We start from the raw sequence: 8600 nt of genomic DNA, 5'->3' as shown, positions 1-8600 counted from the left end.
TTTATGTGATTACGTATAAAGCAAGGGGGTTTTCTGCAAAAAATATGTCACGTCGGCACCTGACAGACGTAACCTAACGCAAGCTTCGCTGTGGCCTGGTGGCTAGTGCGCTCCCCGCTTGTCGGTCCCTGTGCGCCCATCCAACGGTTCATGATCGGCCGTTCACGAACGAGGATCGCGCACGCCCTTTATTTAGCACCTAGGCCTCTGTTTAGTTGATTGCATTTGGACGGGGCTTGCCTGCTCCCGTCCTGTGCTCCCATCCGTACTCCTCATCGCTAATTTTTCATCTAACGGCAGCGCTAGATTCCCTTCCCCGCGTGTCTTTTTTCTAGCAAAAAAAAACCCGAGCTCCCGTATTCCCGTATATCCCTCGCCCTCAGTCCCTCACGTAATATCCACAACTGTTTCTGGAGGGAAAATGTCCGCCAAACTAACTATTGGCGCCAATATAGAAAACAGAGGCACTAGGCAAACCTTTACAAACACAAGATCCTAAATACCAGGCGAAAGACATTTCAATCTGGAGCCTGATTGCATCCACAAACCAAATTCAGGCAGATAGCAAAGTCTGCAAATATCAAGCGATCCGAGGTTTAAAGTAAGGAAACCATTGTCCTCTATGGCTTCTTCAAGCAGTGGTCATGAGAACCATGAACACGGCAATGGATCTTCAGGACCAAAAGTAAGAAATCCGACTCGTATTCTTCTTTATCTCCTCTTTTCATTGTTCTTGTCCTTCTTGTTGAACTAGTTGCACCATTTCCTCTGCTGAAGAACAAATCAAAAATGTTGATGATTGTATAAGATCTATGCAAATCTGACACAAAAGGAATAGCAGTTCTGCACAACTTACTTTGCTAGGTCAATCATGTTATTTCACTCATATATACAAGAATATGTTATTCTTTCGAGGCCTACTGTACGTAATAAAATCAGATGTCTGATTGTTGTTTTAGCCATAATCAATATTAGTTTCACAAAATCAACATTATGATCTTCTGCAGTTGACTTAGATTCTGGTAGTTGAAAAATAATTTAGTGTACACGTAGTATTCAATTAGTGTGTTGTTTCACAAATCTAACTGCCGAACATATGAGTATTAACTAAAGCGAATACTGATTCATATAGGATGTGCATGAAACTGCTCCTAGCAATGCAACAGATTGCGTTGATGAAAGGGTACCAAAGGTTGGCATGCAATTTGTATCTGAAGAGGAAGCTTACTCCTTTTATAACAAGTATGCAAAGGCTATTGGTTTTAGCATCCGAAGAGGGAGTCAACATAAAGTAAAGAATTCTTCCATGATACAACAAAGAACATTTACATGCTCCCGTCAAGGTATGGGCTGCTTGTATTTTGTTTTGGTTATATTACTATTGGTATCACTAAGATACTTATTTCAATTGACAGGATTCCGTGCAGAAGATAAGAGAGAGGATTCTTTCAGTTACAGTAGGCCCGAAACACGATGTGGCTGTCAAGCCCATATGAAGATAAGTCTCAAAAATGGATTATATTATGTGTATGAATTTGAGGCTGCACATAATCATAATCTTGCTACTGGAGACATGGCCTTATACTTAAGATCCCAAAGAAAAGTGACCGAAGCACAAATAGCAAATGTTGAGGTCGCAAAGTCTGTAGGCATTTCGAATAAAGCAACTATTGATCTTATGGCCAAAGAAGCATGTGGACTTCCAAATCTTGGGTTTGCACCTGAAGATATGAAAAATCGTTTGTACTCTAAGAGAACATTGCAAGCAAAGAAAGGAGACACAGGGGGAGTGTTAGAATACATGGAGAAGAAGGTAAAAGAAGATGCCAATTTTTTCTATTCAATTCAAGTTGATGAGGATGATCTGATAACTAATATTTTCTGGGCTGACTCGAAAATGATATCGGACTATGCAATGTTTGGTGATGTTATATGCTTTGACACCACATATAGGAAACTAGATGATGGGCGTCCCTTTGGTTTGATTGTTTGGGTGAATAATCACAAGAAAACTATGGTCTTTGGTGCTACACTTCTCTATGATGAAACTGCTGAAAGTTTTGGTTGGCTTTTTAGAACATTTCTAACAGCCATGTCTGGAAAACATCCAAGGACTATTCTGACCGATGAAGATGCAGCAATGGCCAAGGCAATTAGTAAAGTCCTTCCTCACTCTCACCATAGACTTTGCGTGTGGCATATGAATCAAAATGCTTGCAAGCACCTTGCTGGGGTTGTTGAAGAATATAAGAAGTTCAATGCTGATTTTCAGCATTGTATCTATGATATTGAGGAAGAAGAAGATTTTATAAATGAATGGAATAGAATGCTAGAAAGATATGGACTACGTGACAATACGTGGCTGCAAAGGTTGTTTGAGAAAAGGGAGCAATGGGCACTAGTGTATGGCAGAAATACATTCTCAGCCCACATGAGCACTACCCAAAGAAGTGAAAGCATGAATAATGAACTAAAGCGGTACATTAGTATTAAATATGACATGCTTACTTTTTTCGAGCATTTTGAGCGCCTAGTTGCGGATAAAAGATTTGTAGAGGTCAAGTGTGACTTCAAGGCCTCACAAAGTACTCCCAAGCTGAAGGCAGAAGGTAGCTATGTGTTAAGGCAAGCCGCAACTACATATACTCCCGCAATATTCAAGATGTTTCAGGAGCAAGTGCTTCGGACCCTGAACTATGACACATTTCTTTGTGATTCAAGTGATGAAGAGAAGAAGGTTTATACAGTAAAATTTCATGGAACGCAACGTGAGCATGTTGTCAGTTTTTATCCAAACGAAGAAAAAGTCAGTTGCAGTTGCAAGAAGTTTGAATTTGCTGGAATCCTCTGCTCTCATTGCTTAAAGATACTTGATATTAATAATATCAAGCATATCCCTGAACAATATATATTGAAAAGATGGACAGTTGATGCGAAAGTGCTAGAGATAACAAGCAACCGCAATTTGCACGAGGATCTAAAAGCAAGAATGACAAACTTTTACAAGGACTTGTGCAGAATGTTTATCCACATAGCTGCTCGCGCCGCAGAGTCCGATGAAACATATGATATGGCTGCTAAATGCGCAGAGCAGCTAGCACGAGATGTGGAGCAAAGCTTGAAAGTTAGAGTTGATCCAGACCCAAATCCGGATTTGGGTGACTCCTCTGTTTCACAAGGTATATATTTATATACTATACTAGTAGTTCCATAGAGTATTTTCAAAGTAAGACTTGCATTTAATTTTACGGTTGCAGGTCTGAACATCGAGTCTACTAGAGTTTCAAAGCATAACGAGGGGCTTCACATGCCAAGAGGTATGAAGGTAAAGGAGAAGACTGTACGAGGGTCAGCGAGACCCATTGGTGGCTTGGAGAAAGCAAAAACAACGAAGAAAAAGAAGACAGATGATCCTTTACAACTACAACCTGAAATGCCTTTCGCAAATGAAATGCCTACAAATAACCCAATCTTAATGGTATAAGAAGTCTAAACTTTTTGACTTTATCTACTTTTCAAACTTCTGCGACACTAAGCTTTGCTATTAATTTTCATAGTGTCAATTCGGAGAAAATATTGTACCAGGATCAGGAAGACCCGTTGGTGGCTCAGAGAAAGCAATAACAAAGAAGAAAAAGAAGGCAGTCCATTCTTTACAACAACGACCTGAAATGCCTTTGACAAACCAAATGCATGGGTATCTACCACAGTACAACCCAACCCAAATGGTATAAGAAGTGTACTTTTTAAACTATTTTTCATTTTCAATCACTTATTTTTTCATTTTCAATCACTTATGACCTAAGCTTTGCTATTTATCTGCATAGGTTCATCTGGGAGCTCCGCCAAATCATGTGTACCCCTATTTAGCACATTACAACCCAAGTATGCAACAATCCATTGGTCTGTCGACCCCTACGATGATGCTAGGACAAAATCTATTACTCTTCCAACAACAGACTCGTACCAGTGGTACTTGTACCCCTATGATGATGACAGGACATAATCTACCATTCTTCCAACAACAGAATCCTACCATTGGTACCTCTAGCCGTACGATGATGCCGGAACAGAATCTATCATTCTTTCAACAGCAGACTCCTACCAGTGGTACCTTTGCCCTTATGATGATGCCCGGACAGAATCTATCATTTTTCCAGCAACAAAATCCTACCAGTGGTACCTCTACCCCGACGATGATGCCAGGACAAAATCTACCATTCTCCCAACAACAAAAGCCAGCTTAATCAATGTTATAGATTTTTGTTTCATGTACTTGTGTGCAATTCTATTAGAACCTACGAGTATACGACCATGGATTGAAGGAGACTATCTATATCAATCAGCAAGTAATTGAATAAGCAATTTGTGACTCTGATAAATATAAAAATAGTATTATCTGTCATGCATCATGTATAAACTGTACTATTACCAACATCATAGATTTGTTTGTCTAACCTGACAAACAGACCAGTAGTCGATGACTATGGTAATGGAGCGCCATTGTCACCTGGATGAGGATCAATCCAACCATATGACTTTGCATGCATCGCTCTAAGGAGTAGTTTGTTCACTTAGTTGAACTGTGGCCTCATCCTGTATGCAAATATCACCATCAGTAGCTATATTAATTTCAGTTTATTTTCAACCAGTACACGAAACCATCAGCATTTTGTGCGATGAAAGATATTCTCATGTCCGAATCCACTGTGTTTGAACTATGTATTTTGTTGCCTCTAATATTAAACATCTTTAAAGAAATATCAAATTGAGCACCTTCAGCACGCAGAAAACAGTCATCTAACTAGGTATCCAGGACATGTAGAAACTAATTTCGGTCTATAATTTTGCAATCACATAATTTTAGCTTTTAACGAATCACTATATGGAACAAATTAATTTGCAAGGCCCCAGTGTGCATGTGCGCTCAATTGGTAGTAGCTAGCTGTTGACTTGGTCAGATGTGAACTGAATGGCAAACAAACCAGAGGATACATCTGTATTCTGAACAAAACAGTAAAGAGGAGGATGAAAGGGAGCGACGGTGAGTTGCCGTACTAACCATGGCGCGCAGCAGGCGAGGTCGGCAGCTGCGTGAATGGTGTCGGGGCCCCGAAGACCCGCTGGATGGCGGCCGCCCTCGTCGCTCGCCGCGGCCTCTGCCCTGCCACCGCCGCCGTGGTCTTCAGTGGCGGCACAACAGCCACCACTACCACCTCCACTATCCCGACCCGAGCTCCACCATGGCTGCTAGCAACTCCAAGACCTGGCCTTTGGCGCGAGGACGAATCAAGATGGGGAGCCGGTCTTGCGACGGGAGAAGCCGCAATCTGGGACGGGCCGGCGGACCTCCTGCTGGAGGCCGCGACGACGGTACGGGGCGGTAGCAGATCCACTCGATGCCTCCGCTCCAGACGGTCGACTGTCGGCAGGGAAGGCGAAAGAGGAGGAACGAATACGTATTGGGGCAAACGGAAATACGAGAGCTTCGTGTTTTTTTTTTGCTAAAAAAAAGACACGCGGGGAAGGGAATCTGGCGCTGCCATTAGATGAAAAATTAGCGATGGGGAGTACGGATGAGAGCACGGAACGAGAGCAGGCAAGCCCCGTCCATTGCATTTTACCTCGATCAGAGCCACCCTAGCAAATGCCGTCCCGCAAAATAACAACCATTTTGCGTGGTCCCCAAAAACATTGCGGGGAGGCCATATCTCAAGTTTTTCCAAACCTTTTGCACTTTCCTCTATCCCTCGCTGAACTGGTAGGAGGGAAATTTCAGCACCAACCGCTCCCGTCGCAGCCGATAACTGGCGGCGCCGCCGCCTCCCGAGCTCGATTACGGCCAAATAAAAGAGAAGCGGTGGCCAGCCAGAGGATTATGACCTTGGCGACCGGGACAAAGACGGAGAAGAAGACGGATGTGCCGGTGCAGCTGGAGTAGCCGCCCCCGACCACTACGGCACTCCTTCCTACAGCTCGTCCGTGCCCGCAAGCGTCACGAGCTGTCAGGCAGCCAGAAGACGGCGGCCATTTTTCTCTAGGCTATATTATGCAATCTCAATAAATCGAGGAAAACATGTCGCAAGTCACTATTTTCTTGTAAACTAATCATTAGAAGTAAAGTATCAATCCCATACCAAACAGATCATCAACTTGAAAAGATTCAGTTTTTTAGTCAAATTAGCAAACATGTAGAGAGCACCAAATTATGAAGCTACATCTGTTCAAATTACACAGCCCCAAATCACATCTTATTCAGAGGAACAATAGCATAATCGTCCACACTGGATCTGAACAAGAGTAGGAAAAAAAATGAGAGAATGGTGGAGGAACAAGAACAAAAGAAAACACAACACCGTGCTATAAAGCAAAGCACATAATCCATTCGCATTCCATCCACAATAGATGTGAATGCTTGAGGGGCTGTAGGAAGATGGGTCAGAACTGGCGATGGAGGGACGTGGGGTGGCGGAGCACCGGCGGGCCACCAGAGCACCAGCGTTCCTGTCACCAGGGCGGGTGGGCGGAGGTGAGTGGCCGGCGTTTCCCGTCACCGACGAAGGATGGTTCCAGGTTGAGAGCTGGCGGCACACCGGCTTTCCCGGTCACCGGCGTCCGACGAGGCAGGGATGGGGCCTGGCGACGTAAACCCTAGCAGCGTCGTCGCTAAGTCATCTCCTTCATGCAGGGGATAATGGCTGAGGCTGGGGAAAAGGGGGTCGCTGGGGAGAATTTTATCTATAAATATAGCAAAGTGGCAGGAGTACGGAGGGCGTGGGATCGATGGAACGCAGTCGAACACAGTTGCAGTTGCTCGGGAGGAGCTTTCCCTTTCACGTGCAAAAAAGTTGTGGTTGCGCGTCCAAAGCTGAACAAAAGCTCGTTGTTTGGTTGGGGTGTTAGATTTTAAGGCTGGAAAGCTGCCTCGAAGCCCAATCAAACACCCTGTAAGGCTATCGTGCACACTTTCACACTCCCGCCTCTCTCTCTCTTGCACACACACACACACAATCTGTACCTCACACACCTTCTCTCTCACCATGTCTCTCTCTCTCACGCGCTCCTCATATTCATCTCTCTTTCTCTCACACACACAATCTCTTTCTCTCTCACTCACCCACAATCTCTCCCCCAATCGATACATCTCCCTAGCTACCCTCACCCCTTGCCGCACACACATACACATACACACACTCTCTCCATAGGCTCAATTTCCCTCGATATCTCGCACACACTCTTTGACCCTTTCAAGGCAACTATTGCCAATATTAGGTTATACGGTGAGTACAAACCAAGACCCATTTCTGTAGGCGGCCCTTAGAGATATTCTTGACAATCATGATAGTGTCGATATTTGTTTAGTATGGGTGCAAGACCTGACAACCTTGAAGATGTAATATTTCCACATCTATTGGTCCAACACATCCTCCACAACCAGGATGGGACTAAATTTTTGTTCTTCCCTTTGCCATGCATAAATGGCCCACATGGCCTCTAGAAATTTCTCTTATGAATTTGCAAAAGAATTGAAATATTAAATGGGCTCGGCATAATGATTCCAATAGTTAGTAGCTTGTCTACGAAAAACCCTATACGACGCTTATTGTGTCAAGTTGTCGTGCAAATGCACATATCAAGCAAAGCGAGCGATTAAATGGGCCAGCCCGTTGCGCATTTTACCGATCCCAGTTTTACCTTCTAGAAGGTTCCACACCGATCCATATTGTGAATTTTTTCCTTTTCTTTTTTCCTACTGTTTATTTTCATTACTTTTTATATTTTTTTTCTTATTTTCTGTTATCTGTTTATTTTTTGTTATCATTTTTATTTTTATTTTATATTTTCATTTTTATAAATTTAAAATTTCAAAAAATGTTCAAATCTTCAAAACATGTTTAAATTTTTTCAATATTTTTTTACCATCAATTAAAAAAACTATAATTTTAATTTTGTTCATGTTTTTAAGAAACGTTTGGAATTTGGAAAAAAACATTTTTCAATTTTTTTTTGGGAATTTCAGATTTCGTTCGTGTTTTAAAAAATGATCAAAATTTTGAAAATTATTCACTTTTTCAGAAATTGTTCAGGATTTCCAAATTTTTATTGCATTTTAAAAAGATTTTCGGAATTTTGAAAATTGTTCACTTTTTCAAAAAATATTCGAATATTCAAAAATGTTTTGTTCAAATATATTTTTCACTCTTTTTGAAAACATTCAGTATTTCAATTTTTGTTCAATTTTTTCAAAAAAAATTCAGATTTTCAAACTCTGTTCGAAATATTTCAAAAAATGTTCAGAATTAAGTGAGGATATTTGCCCCCTTAGGCCCCTAAAATCTGGCCAAGCGGATAAATCTCCCTTGGCGATAGCTTCTGGAGCTCTTCTCCATGCGGTGGACCACGGCGATGGCGAGTGACTGAATTAGTCGTCCGGTGCGAGGAGAAGGCGCCGCGTCCCCCGCGCAGCTGGTCAGCACGAACCAGATCTTCCGCGGCATCCGCCTCCTCCCCTGCGAGCCCGACGGCTGCTCCGGCGTCTCTGCGCAAGAAGAAGGCGACGACTCGGTGGCCCGTCGCGCCGCGGACGTCGTGCCGCGCTT

At 42.8% G+C, this 8600-nt stretch overlaps 1 long non-coding RNA gene across 1 annotated transcript; it reads right to left on the bottom strand.

Annotated features, from left to right (window-relative positions):
* Positions 1 to 392: 392 nt before the first annotated feature.
* On the bottom strand, positions 393 to 5482 carry LOC123055333 (uncharacterized). Its single transcript, XR_006426616.1, has 3 exons — positions 5063 to 5482; positions 4459 to 4596; positions 393 to 771 (listed from the first exon to the last, which is right to left on the bottom strand). It is a non-coding gene; the product is annotated as an uncharacterized lncRNA (long non-coding RNA).
* Positions 5483 to 8600: the final 3118 nt, after the last annotated feature.

This window comes from Triticum aestivum, chromosome 2D (assembly GCF_018294505.1).
Source record: "Triticum aestivum cultivar Chinese Spring chromosome 2D, IWGSC CS RefSeq v2.1, whole genome shotgun sequence".
In the NCBI taxonomy this organism is placed as follows: Eukaryota; Viridiplantae; Streptophyta; class Magnoliopsida; order Poales; family Poaceae; genus Triticum; species Triticum aestivum.
This window is presented reverse-complemented; position numbering and strand designations above follow the sequence as displayed.